Source organism: Rana temporaria, chromosome 1, assembly GCF_905171775.1.
Source record: "Rana temporaria chromosome 1, aRanTem1.1, whole genome shotgun sequence".
Lineage (NCBI taxonomy): Eukaryota > Metazoa > Chordata > Amphibia > Anura > Ranidae > Rana > Rana temporaria.
This window is the reverse complement of record NC_053489.1, coordinates 563,787,572-563,806,897: the sequence shown is the minus strand read 5'-3', so window position 1 is coordinate 563,806,897 and position 19,326 is coordinate 563,787,572. Positions and strand designations below refer to the sequence as shown.

Here is a 19,326-nt window from a genome sequence, read left to right as displayed (position 1 = left end):
ATGGCTGAGGTCAGATATATTTTCATAACCTAGTAGCTAACCCGTCTTCTCTATTTCTGGAAGTTTCTTCAGAGGCAGACAGGAGCAATTAACCACCAGGCTTATGAATAGACCTGACTAGACCTTAAAAAAATTGCTGCTCAACTAGTTACAGCAAAGTCAAAACTAAATTCATCCATCCTAGGGCAGGTGTGCTACATCATCAAATGGTGTACCAAAATACACAGCTTTTGTTGACCTGTAAAGCCTTTTGAAGCCATTTCACAGACATTTGCAATTTTAAGGCTTGGCACATCTATTTATTTATTTATTTGTATTCAGTTTTGTCATAAGGTGGTTCAAAACAGAGCAAATTGGGTATGCTCTGGCTCAATTAACATACAAATAGAAAAACAAAAAAAATCAAACATAAATAAAAGGACTAATCTAACATTCCTGGGTGCTCAACTTAATTCAATAAGGTAAAATACGGGAGTAGCACTTTTACAAAGCTTGTAGCATCCACAGTAGTACTTAAACCTCTTTCTAATGCAGATCAGACTTGTATACAGTAGATTATGACGAGGCAAACACCACCACTACTGGAGTCATTAGTAAGCACTGATAGTCGTCTGTACCTAGTCAGGAGACAATACCTCCAAAGAGGCATTGGTCGAATCTGAGTTAAGCCAGACATCCCATACCTTTGCAAATTTCTTTTGGCAAGCTCTAGAGGTATATCTAGTCGAGAAGGACATGGACATTCCAGTACTTTAGTGTGGGGACCGCAGGAGATTTCCACTTCAAAATGATTGCTTAACTTGCATAAAATAGAAGAGGACACAGGAGAGTCCTAATTGCTCAGGTGGGAGCTAATAGGTTGACCAGGCCCAGTATGTGAATATCTATCCTCAATGTAAATTGCATAGTAGTCAACTTAAAAATAAATTGGGAAAAGGTCAGCCCAGGAAGTTTGTATCAAGGGGCAATTCCAAAATGTGTGGGCATAGTCAGCCAGGTCAACCATACATCACCAGCAGGCTGATTAGACTGAAGTTTATATTCTATTTAATTGCTGGAGGAGGGGACATATATCCTATGCAATATTTTAAATTGTCTTAATCTCTTGCAGTTACTAGCTACATTGGAGATATTTCCTTTGCATGCAGCCACTGATGTCACTTGGCTGAGGGTACGGCAGATGCTGCCGGACCCTGCTGGGAGAAAGTGATGTCATCACGGCTCCGGCCAATCACAGTGCTGGAGCCGCGAACCTGGAAGAAAGGCAGAGGGCAAAATGTCAGCTCCCTCGGCGTGGACTGAGCTGTGATGCGGGGGCTTGGATCTAAGGTAAGTATTTCATAATGAGCTAAGGAGGGTCTTTTTTCTATTGAAAGCTTTGTGACGTCAGAAATTAAACTGAAAACTCAGTTCCAGTAATGTTGGAGTTTGGGGCAATTCCAGAATGTATGAAGTATGTCACCAGCAGGTCCGCAGTTTCTCCAGCATGAGTTCTTTAGTGCTGTATTAAATTTGGACAACCTATCAGGGGTCAGGTACCACCGGTACGTCAATTTATATGCAAGTTCCCATTGTGATGAGCAGCTGGTTGCCTTGTACGTGGAGCCGCAAGCTTTTTACCACTTGAGATGTGGAAAGGTTTGATCTAGGTCTTTTTCCTAGCGCAGTAGGGCTGTGGAACTAGTAAATGTGTTTTTTTGATGTAGAAGGTTATAAAATAAAGATATGCCTTTCTTAAGGGCCGTAGGAGATTTAAAAAAGATCCAGGCCATTTGGGGGATCTTCCATGCCCAAGTGTTGAGCGATGCAAGGCAGTGAAGGGTGCGTAGATATAGGAACCTGTCAGATTGTGGAAGATGGTATTCCATTTGGAGGGAGGAAAACGATTTGACTTTATCCTTATCTACTAGATCTGATAAGTATGTAATGCCCTTGTGTTTCCAGTTTGTGTAAGAAGATGACTCTATGAGGTGGCGTAGGGTGTCAATGGGGATAGGTAGCTTTGATTGAGTGGGGTGAGAAGACGAGATTTTTGAGAATCGGGACCAGACTCTGATGGTCGCATCAATGGTCGGTGATACATGGGTAGAGGATTTATTTTCTAGCAAGGAGGCGAATAGCCAGGAGGGTAAATTACCCCCTGGCACCATGGATGCTTCTATTTGTCCCCATAGTGTATTAGGAGGGGAGGGTAGGAACAACTCCGTTGCGTAAGGATAGAGGCCATGTAATAGTCTTGGAAATCAACGAATCCCATTCCTCCTGCTAAGCGAAGTTTGATTAATTGGGAGTGGCCACATCTGGCTTTCTTACCTTGCCAAATACATTTGGATAGGATCGTTTGTAGGCACTTGAAATAATGAAGGGGTAGAGGGATGGGAATGGTTCTGAAAAAGTATAGTATTTGGGGGAGGTGAAACATTTTAAACGCTGCTAGGCGTCCCATCCAGGAGAACTCAAAGGACGCCAGCCTGGTGAGGTCAGTCTATAGCTTGGTTCGGATCGATAAATAGTTACTTAATAGCAGCGTCTTAGTTGATTTAGTCAGCTGGATGCCTAAGTATGTAATGCTATGGTCTGCCCAAATATATTGGTATTGTAGCTTGAGTTGCTTGCGAGTGGACGAGTCCATGCCAAGAACAAGTATGTACGACTTTATAATACGAAACGTCACTGAACCAGGCGAGCCCCCCCCCCCCCCCCGCAGGAATGCAATATGTTACACATGTCTCCAAGAAGTCTAGGAAAGGACATCTGTTGGGCGAAACAAACAAAATACATTGATTACCACAAGGATCTCCACAAACAAGACATTGATTACTACAAGGATCAAAGCAATTGGGGATAGTATGGTCAAGATTGCCCCCAGTGGCTAGGTAGGGAAGGAAAACTAATAACCAGAAAATAGTCACGGAAGTGCAGTGATTGGGTGAATGGCAAATGGACGGTGCTTGAAGTGTGGATGTTTAAAACTGAATGACAATGGGTAAAAAAACTCTCTTTCCCATCCAGAGCTCGGCCAAGGAGGATAGCACAGCTGTTGAGTGTTGAGTATAATTCCATCTTATTTGTCAATATTGCGTTAGGGCTCTTTCACACGTCCGTTCAGTTTTTCAGATCAGTTTTTTTTTCATCAGTTGATCAGTTTTTCCATCAGTTTTTCGTCAGTTTTTCGTCAGTTTTTCATCAGTTTTTGCATCAGTTTTTGCATCAGTTTTTCCATCCGTTTTTTCATCCGTTTTATTTTTTTATTTTTTGGGGCTTTTTACATAGAAAAACGGATGTTAGCGGAACGGATGATAAACGGATCATCCGTTAACGTCCGTTTTTCGTCTGTTCCGTTTTTTAGACGGAAGAAAAATAGGGTTTTCTTCCGTCCAAAAAAACGGAACTGAACGCAGACGGATGCTAACGGACGTTAGCAGATGCTCATCCGCTAACGGACGCTAGCCCATAGGGAAGCATTGCGGTCCGTTAACGGACGTCCAAAAAACGGACGAACGGAACGGACGTGTGAAAGAGCCCTTAGGCCACAGATTCTCTGTTAGAACATTGTTTATTATGCAATAGACGTTTTCTGTTAGAATAAATATAACTGTTTGACTCAAATGTGTCTGTCTTTAACTAACTTCTAGCTTTAGGCCTAAATATACGCTTGGTCATTTATATACTCGCAAGCAAAGGACTCATATACAGTTAGGCCCCGTACACACCATAGAATCCATCCGCTGAAAAATCTCAGCGGATCGGTTTCAGCGGATAGATTCTATGGTGTGTACAATCCAGCGGATCTGTTTCCGCAGATTTTTCTCCCATGCGATGGATTTCCAGCAGATAAATATTTGAAGACATGTCTTCAAATCTATCCGCTGGAATCCATCCCAACGGATTGATCCGCTGGTCTGTACAGACTCACCGGATCAATCCGTCCAAAGGGATCCCCCGCATGCGTCGTAATGATTCGACGCATGCGCGGAATTCCTTATATGACTGCGTCGCGCACGTCGCCGCGTCATCATCGCGGCGACGGCGCGACACGTCATCGCCAGAGGATTTCGGCGCGGATTTCGATTCGATGGTGAGTACACTCCATCGCATCAAAATCCGCGCAAATCCTCGAGAGGATTTATCCGTGGAAACGGTCCGCTGGACCGTATCCGCGCATAAATCCTCCCGTGTGTACGGGGACTAATACAGATGCAATAGTTATATATATATTATAGGTTACAGCAGGGCTCAAAATTTCAAGTCCTGAGCTACTAGCCAGGCCTCAAGAGTTACTCGCCACCAGTTGCCCCACCTAATTCATACACTGCCCTGCTCCTAATTGCACCCATAAACACGCCCTTGTAGATTATCTCATGGAATGACACTGTTAAATGTTTTATGCAGAATCAAGTTACAAAATTAAATATTTCCAACAACAACTTTAACAAAATGGGACAGGGCACTGGGGTCAGACCAGAGGGACAGGGCACTGGGGGCAGATCAGAGGGACAGGGCACTAGAACTGGGTCTCTTCCCCATTCCCTTGCTGTCTCCTCTGCAACTCCCATCCAACCTCTCTCTCTCTCTCTCTCATTCATCTCATCATCAGGAGCCTGTGTGTGCGGCTCCACGCTTGCATGTCCCCACTTCCCCCTTTTATTCAGGCTGGCAGAGAGGAGAGGAGCTGCAGCACAGCGGGAGGGAGTACAATCCAGCGCTGAGATCCACACAACTGCACAGCCATTGACACCATAGCACAGCGCACACTGACAGCGCACAGCACACATTGAGACCAGTCTGTTCACAGTGCTCAGGCTGAACTGCTGGACACTTACATAGAGCACAAGGAGAAGAAAACTGTACAAACTAGAAGGCTGCCGCTCTCATGTCAGGGCAACTTTCAGTGAGCGCTGCCCCGGAGTGGTTATTTTCGCAATCCTCCACCTCACTCATTACTTTCTGCTCTCCAGCTACATTGGCCGGGGGAGGGGGGGCAGGCTCAGAGAGGTCATACTGTTAGGTCCCATGGCTTAATGAGAATTGTAAGGAGAGCACCTGTGTACTGCTCTGCCTGTGCGTGGCTCACCAGACTACTTTTCCCGAGCATGCACCTTTCCTCTTCGGCCGCCAATCTCATTGGGACTCTAAGTGTAGGCACAGATTGGAGGGAGATTGGTCATGCAGCCCTGTCATCACTCGCCCCCAGCTTAAATCCACTCGCCAAATGCTAGTAGGCGAGTGGAAATTTTGAGGGCTGGGTTACAGTACACATACAGTATGGTTATTAGTAATTATTGCATGATTTTTATAATTTAAAATAAAAAAAATTGCGCTAACCAAACAACGTGATTAAATAAGTGAATATGAAAAAAGGCAGCAATAACGTGTCATAACACAAACAATATAGGGAAAAAGAAAAATCGCGCCAATCTGTAAGAAGACACTCAAACCTTTGTGACAACACAAATAATGTAGTGAATAAATGTCCAAAAGAAAAATAATGTCCCTGTAACATATGAGATATAACACACTGGCCTGTGTGAGAGACATTCAGATCTTTAGTGAAATGAACATAGTAATGAAATATATTAAAAGTCCAAATAACTTTGAAGTTTCCTGGGACAAACAACACCCGGTGCACAAATGGGTAAGTGGGCCGCCACCACATGGACTGGGGCTTACCAGAACACATATAAATAACAGCGTTATTTAAAGATTGCAGCAGGATATCCAAGGAGTATGGTCACAACACAGGATCAATGGATGTACAGCGTGTATCCTTCAATAGTAACTCCACGGAGGGATATGGTAAACTCGTACTGACAAAACTCTTGGACCGTAGCAGGAAACCTGCACTAAACTTCCCTCACTCACTCAGCTCAGCTCCCTCTCTGCATACAGCGTGCAGTAGTCGGCAGTAGCTATGCCCCTCCTCCGGGTTCTCCCATCGCACGGCACTGAAGGGGGGATATGACTGAGGGGAACACGGAGCGAGTGTGCAGGAGAACACTGAGGGGTGAGACAGAAGGAAGACTCAGAACTTCTAAATGCCTTTTGATTTTTATAATACTGATATTATTTCATTTATCGTGAAGGGAGCGTTCAGGTCTGACAGTTGTTGGGGGGTTACAGATGGGAGAGTCATGCTGTCTAGAAATGTTTGGATCGCATCGGGCGAGGTATGGTGGGTGGACGGATCATTCTTGAGATTGTACAGATCCGCATAGTATGCACTAAAAGCGTTCGCTATAGCCTGGGGTTTAAGGAGTTTTTCGTTCAAGTGTGGATGATGTATGAAGGGGATTTTCATCTTGGCTCTGTGGCCTTTAATTCGTAGGGACATTGCCTTGCCTGCCTTGTTCCCTGTAGTGTACGAAGTGGCTTTAAGTGTTCTGTAAGCTTTTGCGTGTTTCTCAAGGAGAAAGGCCCTAAGTTTGTGACGTAGAGAGAATATTTTAGATTGAAGGAGTGGGGAGGGATTAGTTTTGTTTTGGGATTCAGTGGTGGTTATGTCTGCTGTAAGATCAACCAATTGTTGTGTTCTTTTCTTTTTAGCTCTAGCCCACATTTGGTGGAACACTCCCCGAATTACTGCCTTGTGTGCATTCCACACCACCAGCGGGTCGGACAGGGCCCGATACACACGAGAGGATTTATCCGCAGATACGGTCCAGCGGACCGTATCCGCGGATAAATCCTCTCGAGGATTTCAGAAGATTTCTATGCGATGGCATGTACACACCATCGCATTGAAATCCCCGCTGAAATCCTCTGCCGATGACGTGTCGCGCCGTCGCCGCTATTATGACGCGGCGACGGGCGCGACGCTGTCATATAAGGAATTCCACGCATGCGTCAAATCATTACGACGCGTGCGGGGAATCCCTTTGGACGGATGGATCCGGTAAGTCTGTACAGACGAGCGGATCCATCCGTTGGAATGGATTCCAGCAGATGGATTTGTTGAGCATGTCAGCAAATATCCATCTGCTGGAAATCCATCCCAGGGGAGATTTATCTGCGGATAAATATCCGATGGAGTGTACACACCATAGAATCTATCCGCAGAAACCCATTTGATGGGATTTATCTGCGGATAGATTCTATGGTGTGTATGGGGCCTCAGGGACCATATTAAAGTCTCCGCATATTAGTAAATGGCCTTGCTGGATTTTCCGGGCTGCTCGTAGTGTCTTTCTTAGACAGATGTAGATGGAAACCAAAGTGTAAAGTACATTGTTGATTGAGCATATCAGAAAGATATACTGTACCTCCCATTCGGGTCAGTAACACAGTTCAGCAGTGTGAAAAGAATGGTGTTCCTAATAGCGATCAGTACTCCGCGTTGCTTTTTTGGAAAGGAAGACTGGAACACATGTGGGAATTGCCTGTGTTGGCATTTAGGAAAAGCTGTCAAAGCAAAGTGTGTCTCCTGGACGCAAAGCACGTCACATTTATGGGCAAGTGCCCACTTCCATAAAGAGGCAGGTTTTGCGGGGTGATTTAGCCCTTTTGTGTTGAGGGAAAAGTATGGTGATCCCCATGTTATCTGGTGAAGCAGTGTAGGAGGAGTGCAAGTACTCACAGTTGTGGACGAGTGGTGTAGCAGGATTCAGGAAATCTGTCGATGAGGATGGGCACGTTGGAATCGGTGCTTTGGTAATTCAGACAGGGAAGCAGTGTCTGGCACTATAGAGGTACAAAACAAGGTGGAGTGAAAGTTTAACGTTGGTCTATGTGGGCAAACTAAATTCGCCTGATTCAGATGAAGGCACAAACTTGGTCGAGAAAAAAAGAAGAGGAAAAAGTAAGCGAGAAAAAAACATTTAGGACAAAAATATCAAAGAAAAACAAAGTTCACACAGGAGTGTGAGCAGGAACAGCTCTGGTGAGCTAGAAACGGGGAAAGTTAAGCAAACAGGTGTTCAAGCGCATATCCAGACCGGACTATGACAAACGCTCAAAGTAGCATATTGGGCTCGATGTTCAGCGGTGGTTGCTCTTGTGTTTCCCTTGGTCATTACCAAAGGTAAACGGGTTTGGTGTAGCGTTGGGATCCAGTTGTTTGTGCGAAGGGTCTGGTAGGATTCCCCATGAGTGTAGCAATTTCATGCCCAGGGTAGAGATGTTGTGGGGGATACCATTGTGAGTGGCCAAGATGGTCGCTGGGTGACGCCATTTGTAAATGATCTTGTGATTATTCATGGCTTTAGTTATGGTTTTTAGTTGTCTTCTCATTTGAAGCGTGTACTGAGACAGAGTATGGTGCTGGAAGCGGCGACAGTTCTCTGGCTTTCATAAGAATCTGCTCCTTCGCCTGAAAGAAGTGAACACGCAGGAGCACATCTCGGGGCACATCCGCCTCAAGGTGGCGTGGTTTAGGTAGTCTATGTATGCGATCAATTGTGAGCTCAATAGGGGAGAGCTCCGGGAGCATGGTAGAAAATAGTGTGGTAGCAAAGTTGTGCAGCTCTTTGGGTTGGACTGACTGAATCCTGTGCATTTTAATGTTATTGCGCCTGGAGCGGTCCTCCAGGTCTGCGAGTTTCGCTTTAATCCACAGAGAGTCCTCTTTCTGGTCATTACAAGTATCAACTAAATCATTAACTGTTTCAGTACATTCCGCCATTTTGGTCTCCATAAACTGCACTCTATTGTCCATGTGTTTCATTTCTAGTGAGAATGTATTGATCAGTGATGATAAGTTAGACATGAGAGACGATTGCAGTGATAAAAACATGTCCTTCATAGTGGTGTCTAGCACCGGTTGCCCTGATGTTGGGAATTGTGCTATGGGGGATTTTTTTAGTGAGAAAATAGCAGATGCATTGTGCAGGTCTGTACTCACTGTGTCTGAGACACCGGAGTTGGAGGGGAGTCATCAGGAGAGAGATGGGATGGCATCCCAGGATATATGTTTTGTGTATGGGCTCCCGGAGGCTCAGAGAAGGCCAAGGATTGTCTCGCTGCTGCGCCGGAGGCGCCATCTTGGTGACGGCGGTGCGGTTGAAAGTATAAGGCCTCCAGGCGTTTCAGGCCTCTGTCCTGGATCCGCTTGTGGTACATCGTTGTGGCGGTGTATCGGGGGTACAATCGGGCAGATTCGGGGTGATTGCTGCGGTGGATTGGCCCTATAGTCCCTTAAGTTCCGGTCTGGACGACGGAGCTCACTGCTCAAGCGGCCATCTTTGTGAGCGCAAGCCACGCCCTCGTTTTTTTTTATTTGATGCAACAACTGCTTTAACCACTTACGGACCACCCGCCGTTGTTGTACATACGATTTTATTCTCTAGGGTGTTAGAAAAAAAAAATATATATATATATATATAATATAATTTTCTATCAAAAAAATGTTTTTAACTTGTAAACACCTAATCAAGGCTCATGCCGTGTACACACGGACGTTTTTTGTCTTGTAAAAAAATGCTGTTTTTTGTCTTGAAAAAAAAAACGTTTTTCAAACTTCATTTTAAAAAATGACGTTGCCTACACACCATCATTTTTTCAAAATGCTCTAGCAAAGCGCGGTTACATTCAGCACGTACGACGGCACTCTGTTCCATTCAAGCTTGCGTCATAACTTGCTTCTGAGCATGCGCGGGTTTAAAAACGTTGTTTTAAACGTTGTTTTAGCCCACACACGATCATTTTAATTGACACAAAAAAAAACATTTTGAAAAACGACATAAAAAATTGAAGCATGTTCGAATTTTTTGGGTAGTTTTTCAGAAGACAAAAAACAATGTTTTGCCCACACTCGATCATTTTAAATGACGTTTTTTAAAACGTCGTTTTATTTCATTACAAAAAACGACTGTGTGTACGCGGCATCAGGGTTGAAGTGGTTAATCATCCAGCTAAAAGGAAAACAATGTGGAAAGAAGCCCTGCAATTTAAATGTGATGTCTTGTGCACTCATGCCGCATACAGACGGTCATTTTTTGTGATGAAAAAAAACGAAGTTTTAAAAAACGTAATTTAAAATGATAGTGTGTGGGCAAAACGTCGTTTTATGTCTTCAAAAAAACGACAAAAAAATTCGAACATGCTTGAATTTTTTATGTCGTTTTTCAAAACGTAGTTTTTTGTGTCATAAAAAATGACCGTTTGTGGGCAAAACAACGTTTAAAACAACGTTTTTAAACCCGCGCATGCTCAGAAGCAAGTTAGGACGCGAGTTTGAATGGAACAGAGTGCCGTTGTACATGCTGAACGTAACCGCGCTTTGCTAGAGCTTTTGGAAAAAACGATGGTGTGTATGCTACGTCGTTTTTGAAAATGAAGTTTGAAAAACGTCGTTTTTTTTCATGCTAAAAAACAACGTTTTTTTTCATCACAAAAAACGTCCGTCTGTACGCGGCATGAGGAAACACATTTTAGCAGCCTAGCACCTCCCAATTGTTCTAACAGGAGCTTCTTATATGTTTTCTCTGCCAATGCAGACTCAAAAAAAAAAGTGTTCTCGCTGCAATTAGAGATACTGTCTCCTTTAAGATCCATAAGGAAATCAAGGACCCACAAGGACAGTATTTAATACTAATCTGTGATATTAACTCCACAGCTTATTCGCTTTCTCAACAAACTCATACAAACTCATACGCAAAATACACGCACACCAAAAATGATCTCTAATGATTTGTGAAGACTTTAATCTCATCCTAGACCCAGCCATAGACTCAACCTCATCATCTAACCAGGTGGGTCCATCACTACATGGCTTAATACACCAAAGTGACTTATTTGATGCATGGGCCTTCATGCAGGAGAGAAAGACTTCAACTTTTTCTCCACACCCCAGCCGTCCTACTCACGCATAGACCTTTTTTTAGTGGACCAATGGCTCTTGACGAGAACAACCTCAACCTTCCTTGATCAACACCATCATATAGTCAGATCATGCCTCGGTGGTACTGACTATTAAAGACTCATTATCCTCTAACTGTGTCCCCCATATGGAGAGCTAAACCACTTCTCCTATAAAGAGAAGACACCAAAAGAATACTGGAAAAGCATATTAGAGTACTCCACTATGATCTTCGATTACTCCTTCTGGGGGATTTTGAGAAGTCCTCCAGGAAATTAAAAATGAATTACTATGCCAATGGCAACAGAGCGGGGAAAGATTTAAACTAATGCCTCTGAGGCTGCATTCATTCATTATACACCCACTTGCCAAGGACAAACACTGCCATCCTAAAGATATAGCAGATGCCTTCAGCCACTATTATGGATCATTATATAACCTAGAGAAAAATCCACATACATACCAACCCACACCTAAATCAATTAACATTTTCCTTAAAAAAAATGTCCCTTCCCCAGTTAACCCCAGAACAGCTACTTCAGATAAATTCACCCTTTAATAGTCAAGAAGTGCTCCAAGCAATCGATACACTGCCACTCAACAAATCCCCAGGATTGGATGGATATAATGGGGAATACTACAAGACTTTCAAACAGGTACTATCATCCTATTTAGTCAAAATCTATAACGCTGCAGCTGCCTCTTCTGCCCCCCCCCCCCTCCAAAACATCAATAACTATGCAAAAATACAAAGATCGCCTTCTTTGCTTCTGGCGTTAGATGCAGGGAAGGCTTCTGATCAAATCCATTAGGGGCACTTGGCCAGAGTATTTTTGACTTTTTAGCTTTACAGGCCCGATATTCTCAGCAATTATGGCTTTATATCAGGGGTGCCCAACCTTTTGAAGAGTGAGGGCCACTTAAGTGACTTGGTAACCGGTCGCGGGCCACAATGAGCGGAGCGAGTGGATGACATGTCCGTGTCTGCTCTGCATATGCAGAGCAGACATTGACACAGCCCACTTTAGGACACAAGTCAGTTTATGTCTGCCACTACTTAGAGGTGAATGGAGGGTCCAATTGGTCAGACTGAGCGTGTGAAAGGGGCCCAAGGCTGCTTTCACACTGATGTGCTGTGGTTTACCTGCACCGTGGGTGCAATGCAGTGTTACCTTTGGCTTGCCTGCACTTTGCAATAGACTTCTATTATATTCTGCAGGTTTGTTGCACTTTCAGAAAGCTCACCAAACTTGCAGGTCATAACAGAAGTCTAAGGCTCAGTGCAGGTAACCCGCAGGTAAACCAATCTGCACCTGCGGATCAGTTTTAAAGCAGCCGTATAACCACTGCAGAAAAGATATTCCTATATACACACTGATTTTAGTAATAAACTGACCTTTAAAAACAGTATTCTATTCCCTCCCAGAGCAGGAGGTCGCGGACCACATCAGAGGGCTCTGCGGGCCACATGTGGCCCCCGGGCCACTGGTTGGGCACCCCTGCTTTATATATTAAACCTTCTGCCCAGGGTTACACTTCTGGCATCCTTTCCACCCCATTTAATATCACGAGTGGGACTCTCCAGGGATGCCCACTCTCGCCATTAATCTTAATTTTGCTCATGGAACCTCTGGCAAGTTACATTAACAACCACCCCCACATCACAGGCTTTAGGATCCAGAACCCATCACATACCATCAGCTTGTTTGCAGATGACATCATTCTCATGCACACAGAGGTGGAGGTACATCATGTATTAAAAATGTTTAACTGTCTTTCCTACTACAAAGTAAATGAGACCAAATCTTATAGTCTAGGACTTAATGTCCCTCCTCCTATAAAACAGAAACTCTCAGAAATGTATCCGTATACATGGAGCGATGCAGGGATAAAATACTTAGGCATCATACTAACACCAAGAGTAAAAGAACTCCTTAAAGCGAATTATACCCCATTCCTACATAACCACGCTCAAGACTTTAAGGCCTAGCTAAAATCGAACTCTCCTGGTCAGGCCATTTAGCAGCCTTTAAGCTTATTCTCCTTTCCCAATTCCTATACCTATTCAGAACACTTCCTATTCCTGTACCCAACTCCTTTTTTGGAAATGCCCAATCGTGGTAAACGCATACCTATGGCAAAGCAGAAAGGCGAGATGCGCATTCTCTAGATTGGCTACAACTAGGAAGGCAGGTGGAGTGGGACTAGTAACACTTAAGGATTGTTACACTTCTTCAATCTTAGCAAAACTAAAAACATGGTTCCCTCAGGCTAACAGTACCAGATGGAAAGAACTTGAAAGAAACCAAACGCAGGGAAATCATCTCTATCACTTCTTTCTTGCTAGTCAACACAGCTCTCTACAAACTACATCATTGTCACCTGCTATAATGGCTTCTTTTCAGGCTTGGAAATTACTCCTAACTACTCCCTTCCAGAATTCTACAACTACTTTACTCACTCTACCACTTCTAAGCTTATCCATCATCATACCTAACTTAAATGTAACTAGTGGAAAAAGTGATAAAGGGAATAGATGACCCAATGATAGGACCAGCTCCCAAAACCTTTAGCTCCCTACAGATAGAGTATGGCTTATCTTACTTGGATTATTACACTTTACAGATAAACCACTTTATTTGTTCCAATCTAAATACTGCTATAACATTACCATGGAAAGTAACCCTGTACTACACCAAGCCTCATACTAAGACTAAAGGAATATCTTTATTTTACAACCTGCTTAACAGCAAGGATGTATTTACTAAAACTTCCCACATACAAGCATGGAAAAAAGATCTAAGCACCAAATTCTCCTCTGAAAAGTGGCAAACGGCACTCCGGATCACATATGCAGCGACAAGAAGTGTGAACCTACGGGAACTGACACCAAAAATGTTGTTTAGATGGTACTTAATGCCCTACAGGATTGCTAAATTTTCTCCACATACTCCTTCTACATGCTGGAGGAACTGTGAAGCAGTTGGTACACGACACCATAAACTTTGGTCCTGCCCTGCTATAGCCACCTTTTTTGGATAGTGGTATTTTGACTGCTTATACAAATTCTGAAGAAAATAAACTATCATCAGGTCTGGCACATTTGTCATTAGACATAAAATCATTACCGATACTAGACATGTGCACACTGAAATATTTTGTTTCGGAATTTCGTTTTCGTCCGAAAAATACATTTATTTTGTTACTCCCGAAATTCGTTTTTATTTATTTTGTTTTTTGTTAGAAATTGCATTCGTCCAAAGATCTGAATTAATTAAGGTTGAATCTGTCATTGAAGGCTTATGGTGTCTGTCGAATGTTCAAAGAAGATTCGACAAAGCAGCGAAACTGGACGTCACCGCGATCGTATATTTCCCGTCGAATGTTCCGCCTACAAGCTAGCTATAGTAGAATTCTAATGTTGTAGGACTAGTAATAATTATATTTATTAATTATTATTACTAGTCAACCAACATTAGAATTTTTCTATAGCCTATGGGCCGAGCATTTGACCGGAAATGTACGATTGCAGCGTCTTACAGTTTAGCTGCTCCGTCAAATCTTCTTAGAACTTTCGACAGACACCATAAGCCTTCAATGACAGATTCAACGTTTGTATGTTTTTCGATGCTTTGTCGAATCTTCGTCGTTCATGTTGAATTATCAAGTTAGTTCTAGCTATTTTACTGCTCCTACTCTTTGGTTACAATCAGCCAATAACATTCATCATCATTTTTATTTTACTTCCCCCACCCAATTCCAGCAGCGATCTTTTTTCTCTATAATGTTGAATACAGATTTTTACATGTAAACAAATAGCTTCATAAAAGGCCAGGTCTTAAAGCGGAGGTTCACCCTAAAACATCTATATAAAATTAAATCCAGCATACTTCTGACAAGTACAGTATGCTGGTATTTATTTATTTTTTCGCTGTACATACCTTCTTATAGCTTTTCTTTTTCACCCGGCTTCCGGGTTCTCACTACCGCCGGGAGTAGGCGTTCCTATGAAGAGGCGTAGATGATTGACAAGCGGATAAGGCGCGTCATGCGTTCCGAAAATAGCCGTATAGAGCCGAATCCCAGTCCGGCTATTTTCGGAACGCGTGACGCGCCTTATCCGTACGTCAATCATCTACGCCTCTTCATAGGAATGCCTATTCCCAGCGGGAGTGAGAAAAGAAAAAGAACTATAAAACGGTATGTACAGCGGAAAAAAAAATACCAGCATACTGTAGCTGTCCGAAGTATGCTGCATGTAAAGGTATATAGATGTTTTTTAGGGTGAACCTCCGCTTTAAGTAGTTAAACACATTTAGAAACACTTTCACATAATCCGTTAGCAATATCTTATGCATGAATTTGACTGTTCTATTTGCAGCAGTGTTACCATATGCAAGTGCATTTGCCTCCTGCTTCTGGGGATTTATTGGCTTTTTAATGGCACTAAGAGCTGGCCTGTCTGTTCCTGTAACTGGGGTCACTGCTGTTAAATTAAATTTACACCAGTCCACAGCCGACTCCCAAACTGGAAAACTACCCAGTTTGGGCACATGTTGAGTTGGCCCTCTCAGTGCAATCCCCTCTGGCCACAGAATGCTCTCTTTTAATTTAGCCATGTCTTCTTCTGAGAGACCCATACTGTGGACACAGGCTTCCCATGTCTGCAGAAACTTCCATAAGTGCAGCAAAAACTATGCAATGTCACCTTAAGGCAGTGTTTCTCAATTCCAGTCCTCAGGCCCCCCCAACAGGTCAGGTTTTCAGGATTTCCATTATTTTGCACAGGTGATTTGATCAGTTTCACTGCCTTAGTAATCACCACAGCCTTTTCATCTGAGGGAAATCCTGAAAACCTGACCTGTTGGGGGGGCCTGAGGACTGGAATTGAGAAACACTGCCTTAAGGGTTGCTGTCTTTTAAAAGCACCTATAACAAAATGCATTGATGATGCATCAAAAGAGCAGCATCATCAGACTCAAAGCAGAGGGGGCTGCACCTTTGTCATACCTTAACCAAATGTGATTCAAACTATCTGACATTTAAATGGACAGATTGTAATATCTGGTGTGAATTTAGGTCTTCCTGCTCATGAACAGACAGACAGGATCTGCCTGTATGTCTGTCTGTCTGTCTGTTTAGGCCAGCAAAACATGGCCATAGGCCGCGTACACACATCCGAGAAACTCGACGGGAGAAACACATCGTTTTCCCCGTCGAGTTCCTTGTTCGGCTGTCAAAAAACTTGTCGAGCCAAATTTTCCCATTGCCCGACGAGGAAATAGAGAACATGCTCTCTTTTTGGCTCGACGAGTTTCCCGTGGGGTTTCTCGGCGAAAAGTGTACACACGACAGGTTTTCTCGGCAGAATACGTCTCCCATCAAGTTTCTTGCTGGATTCTGCCGAGAAAACCGGTCGTGTGTATGCGGCCATACATCCACTGCGTGTCCCACTCATGGACTCTTGCAGTCCAGTCTATGACAAGGCATTAGCAGCAAAAGAAGATATCGTAGTCATTGCCTGGACACCCCCCCCCCCCCCCCACAGCATGGTGTCTGTTTTAAATGCTGCCCAAGCAGTGTTGGTTCCATACAAAAGCCCTGGCTACAGTCTCTTTCCATTGTGTAACAAAACCCCCTATCTGGCTGGTTATGCTGAAGTTGATTGATATACAAGTACAACCAGCCTGCCCCTATCAGGGCTCGAGTCCTGCGGGAACGCATGGGAACGACGTTCCTATACCTTTTCCACAGCAGGAACGTCGTTCCCATAGTAACCGGGGCGCGTCTGTCCTCCCCTCCCTCGGTCCGCCTATTCCTCCTCCTCCAGCGGCTGCCGTAACAAAGTCTCGGCTCTAGTGGTGGGGTGCAGTTCACCCTAGCACCTGCAGAGGTGGGGCGCCAAAGTGCCATAATGCTCCCTTCCATCCTCCCTCTCCTTGTTTGTTTCACACACGAGTCGGGCTGTATCTGCTTGTCTTCCTAGCTCATCCCCCACTCGGCCGTCTGTCCAATCCAAATTCCTCCTCCCCTTTGTTTCCGCCCACAGTCCAGCCTGCATGGAGCCTCCAGCATGGACTTATATGACTAACCAGAGTTGTAAGGTACGTGAGCTATCTGCAAAACCCCCTCTCCCCCCTGAATTATTTTTTCTTTGCCTCTGCTTCTCTCTCATTTCTTCCCCGTGCAACGGGGGGGGGGGGGGGGGCGTTGCGGTAATTGTGCAGACTGAGGGAGTAATTGTGAGGGATGGGGGATGGGGGGGGAGTAGTTGTGCAGACTGGGGGATGGGGGGAGTAGTTGTGCAGACTGGGGGATGGGGGGAGTAGTTGTGCAGACTGGGGGATGGGGGGAGTAGTTGTGCAGACTGGGGGATGGGGGGAGTAATTGTGAGGGATGGGGGATGGGGGGAGTAGTTATGCAGACTGGGGGATGGGGGGGGAGTAGTTGTGCAGACTGGGGGATGGGGGGAGTAATTGTGCAGACTGGGGGATGGGGGGAGTAATTGTGCAGACTGGGGGATGGGGGGAGTAATTGTGCAGACTGGGGGATGGGGGGAGTAATTGTGCAGACTGGGGGATGGGGGGAGTAGTTGTGCAGACTGGGGGATGGGGGGAGTAGTTGTGCAGACTGGGGGATGGGGGGAGTAATTGTGCAGACTGGGGGATGGGGGGAGTAGTTGTGCAGACTGGGGGATGGGGGGAGTAGTTGTGCAGACTGGGGGATGGGGGGAGTAATTGTGCAGACTGGGGGATGGGGGGAGTAGTTGTGCAGACTGGGGGATGGGGGGAGTAATTGTGCAGACTGGGGGATGGGGGGAGTAGTTGTGCAGACTGGGGGATGGGGGGAGTAGTTGTGCAGACTGGGGGATGGGGGGAGTAATTGTGCAGACTGGGGGATGGGGGGAGTAGTTGTGCAGACTGGGGGATGGGGGGAGTAATTGTGCAGACTGGGGGATGGGGGGAGTAGTTGTGCAGACTGGGGGATGGGGGGAGTAGTTGTGCAGACTGGGGGATGGGGGGGGTAATTGTGCAGACTGGGGGATGGGGGGAGTAATTGTGCAGACTGGGGGATGGGGGGAGTAGTTGTGCAGACTGGGGGATGGGGGGAGTAGTTGTGCAGACTGGGGGATGGGGGGAGTAGTTGTGCAGACTGGGGGATGGGGGGAGTAGTTGTGCAGACTGGGGGATGGGGGGAGTAATTGTGCAGACTGGGGGATGGGGGGAGTAATTGTGCAGACTGGGGGATGGGGGGAGTAGTTGTGCAGACTGGGGGATGGGGGGAGTAGTTGTGCAGACTGGGGGATGGGGGGAGTAGTTGTGCAGACTGGGGGATGGGGGGAGTAGTTATGCAGACTGGGGGATGGGGGGGGAGTAGTTGTGCAGACTGAGGAAGTTTATTTGTTAAAAAAAAGTAGTACATAAAACACACACATGCAATTTAAATTTTTTTGAGGCGGGTGGGGAATCTTGGGTGAGTTCCCACACTTTTTTCCCCAGGACTTGACCCCTGCCCTAGATGGATCCAAATACGGCTAGTTCTTGCTAAACCAGCCACATTTTGATACATTTATGGCTGGCTTAAAACACCCTTTCACTTCTAGTAAAAACATCTCATAGTTTGTCACTTAAAGCGGTGTCTCCCCTCATTTTCTGGTCAGCCGGGCCGCATCCTCAAATAAGGGACTAGTAGATTTTAAAGGGGTTATAAAGGTTTGTTTTTTATTTTCTAAATAGGTTCCTTTAAGCTAGTGCATTGTTGGTTCACTTACCTTTTCCTTCGATTTCCCTTCTAAATGTTTATTTTCTTTGTCTGAATTTCTCACTTCCTGTTTCTCCTCAGTAAAATTCACACCATCATCTGAGCGGTGTTTAGTCAGCCAGAGAAGCTTACTGAGGAGGAACAGGAAGTGAGAAATTCAGACAAAGAAAACAAACATTTAGAAGGGAAATTGAAGGAAAAGGTAAGTGAACCAACAATGCACTAGCTTAAAGGAACCTATTTAGAAAATAAAAAACAAACCTTTACAACCCCTTTAAAGCGGAGTTCCACCCAAAAATGGAACTTCCGCTCATCCCACTCCTCACCCCCTTACATGCCACATTTGGCATGTAATTTTTTGGGGGGGCTTCAGGAGAAGGGGACTTCCTGTCCCACTTCCTCCTTCCGCCGAGGGGCTGCAAAGGCGATTAAGCTTAATCGCCTTTTGGCAGCCCCTCCCTGTAGGCGATCGCCTAGGACACGTGACAGGTCCTAGCCTGCTCGCGCATGCGCAGTGGCTGCCCGGCCGTGAAGCCGAAAGCTGTCACGGCCGGGTGCCCACAGTGACAATAAAGACGCCGGCCGGGGAGGGGGGGAGAGGAGCGGAGCCCCGGCCGGTGCGTCGCTAAAACGCTGGAGCAGGTAAGTGTCTGTTTATTAAAAGCCAGCAGCTACACTTGTTGTAGCTGCTGACTTTTAATAAACATAAATATTGGCTGGAACTCCCCTTAAAGGTGAATCCAATGTTTTTTTTTTTTTTTTTGCATAGCAGC

General features: G+C 45.1%; 1 protein-coding gene across 1 annotated transcript in view; it reads right to left on the bottom strand.

The window, feature by feature from the left end:
- LOC120921901 (plasma kallikrein-like) overlaps positions 1-19,326 on the bottom strand; it is a 106,085-nt gene that overhangs the window by 46,639 nt on the left and 40,120 nt on the right. The window lies entirely within an intron of this gene.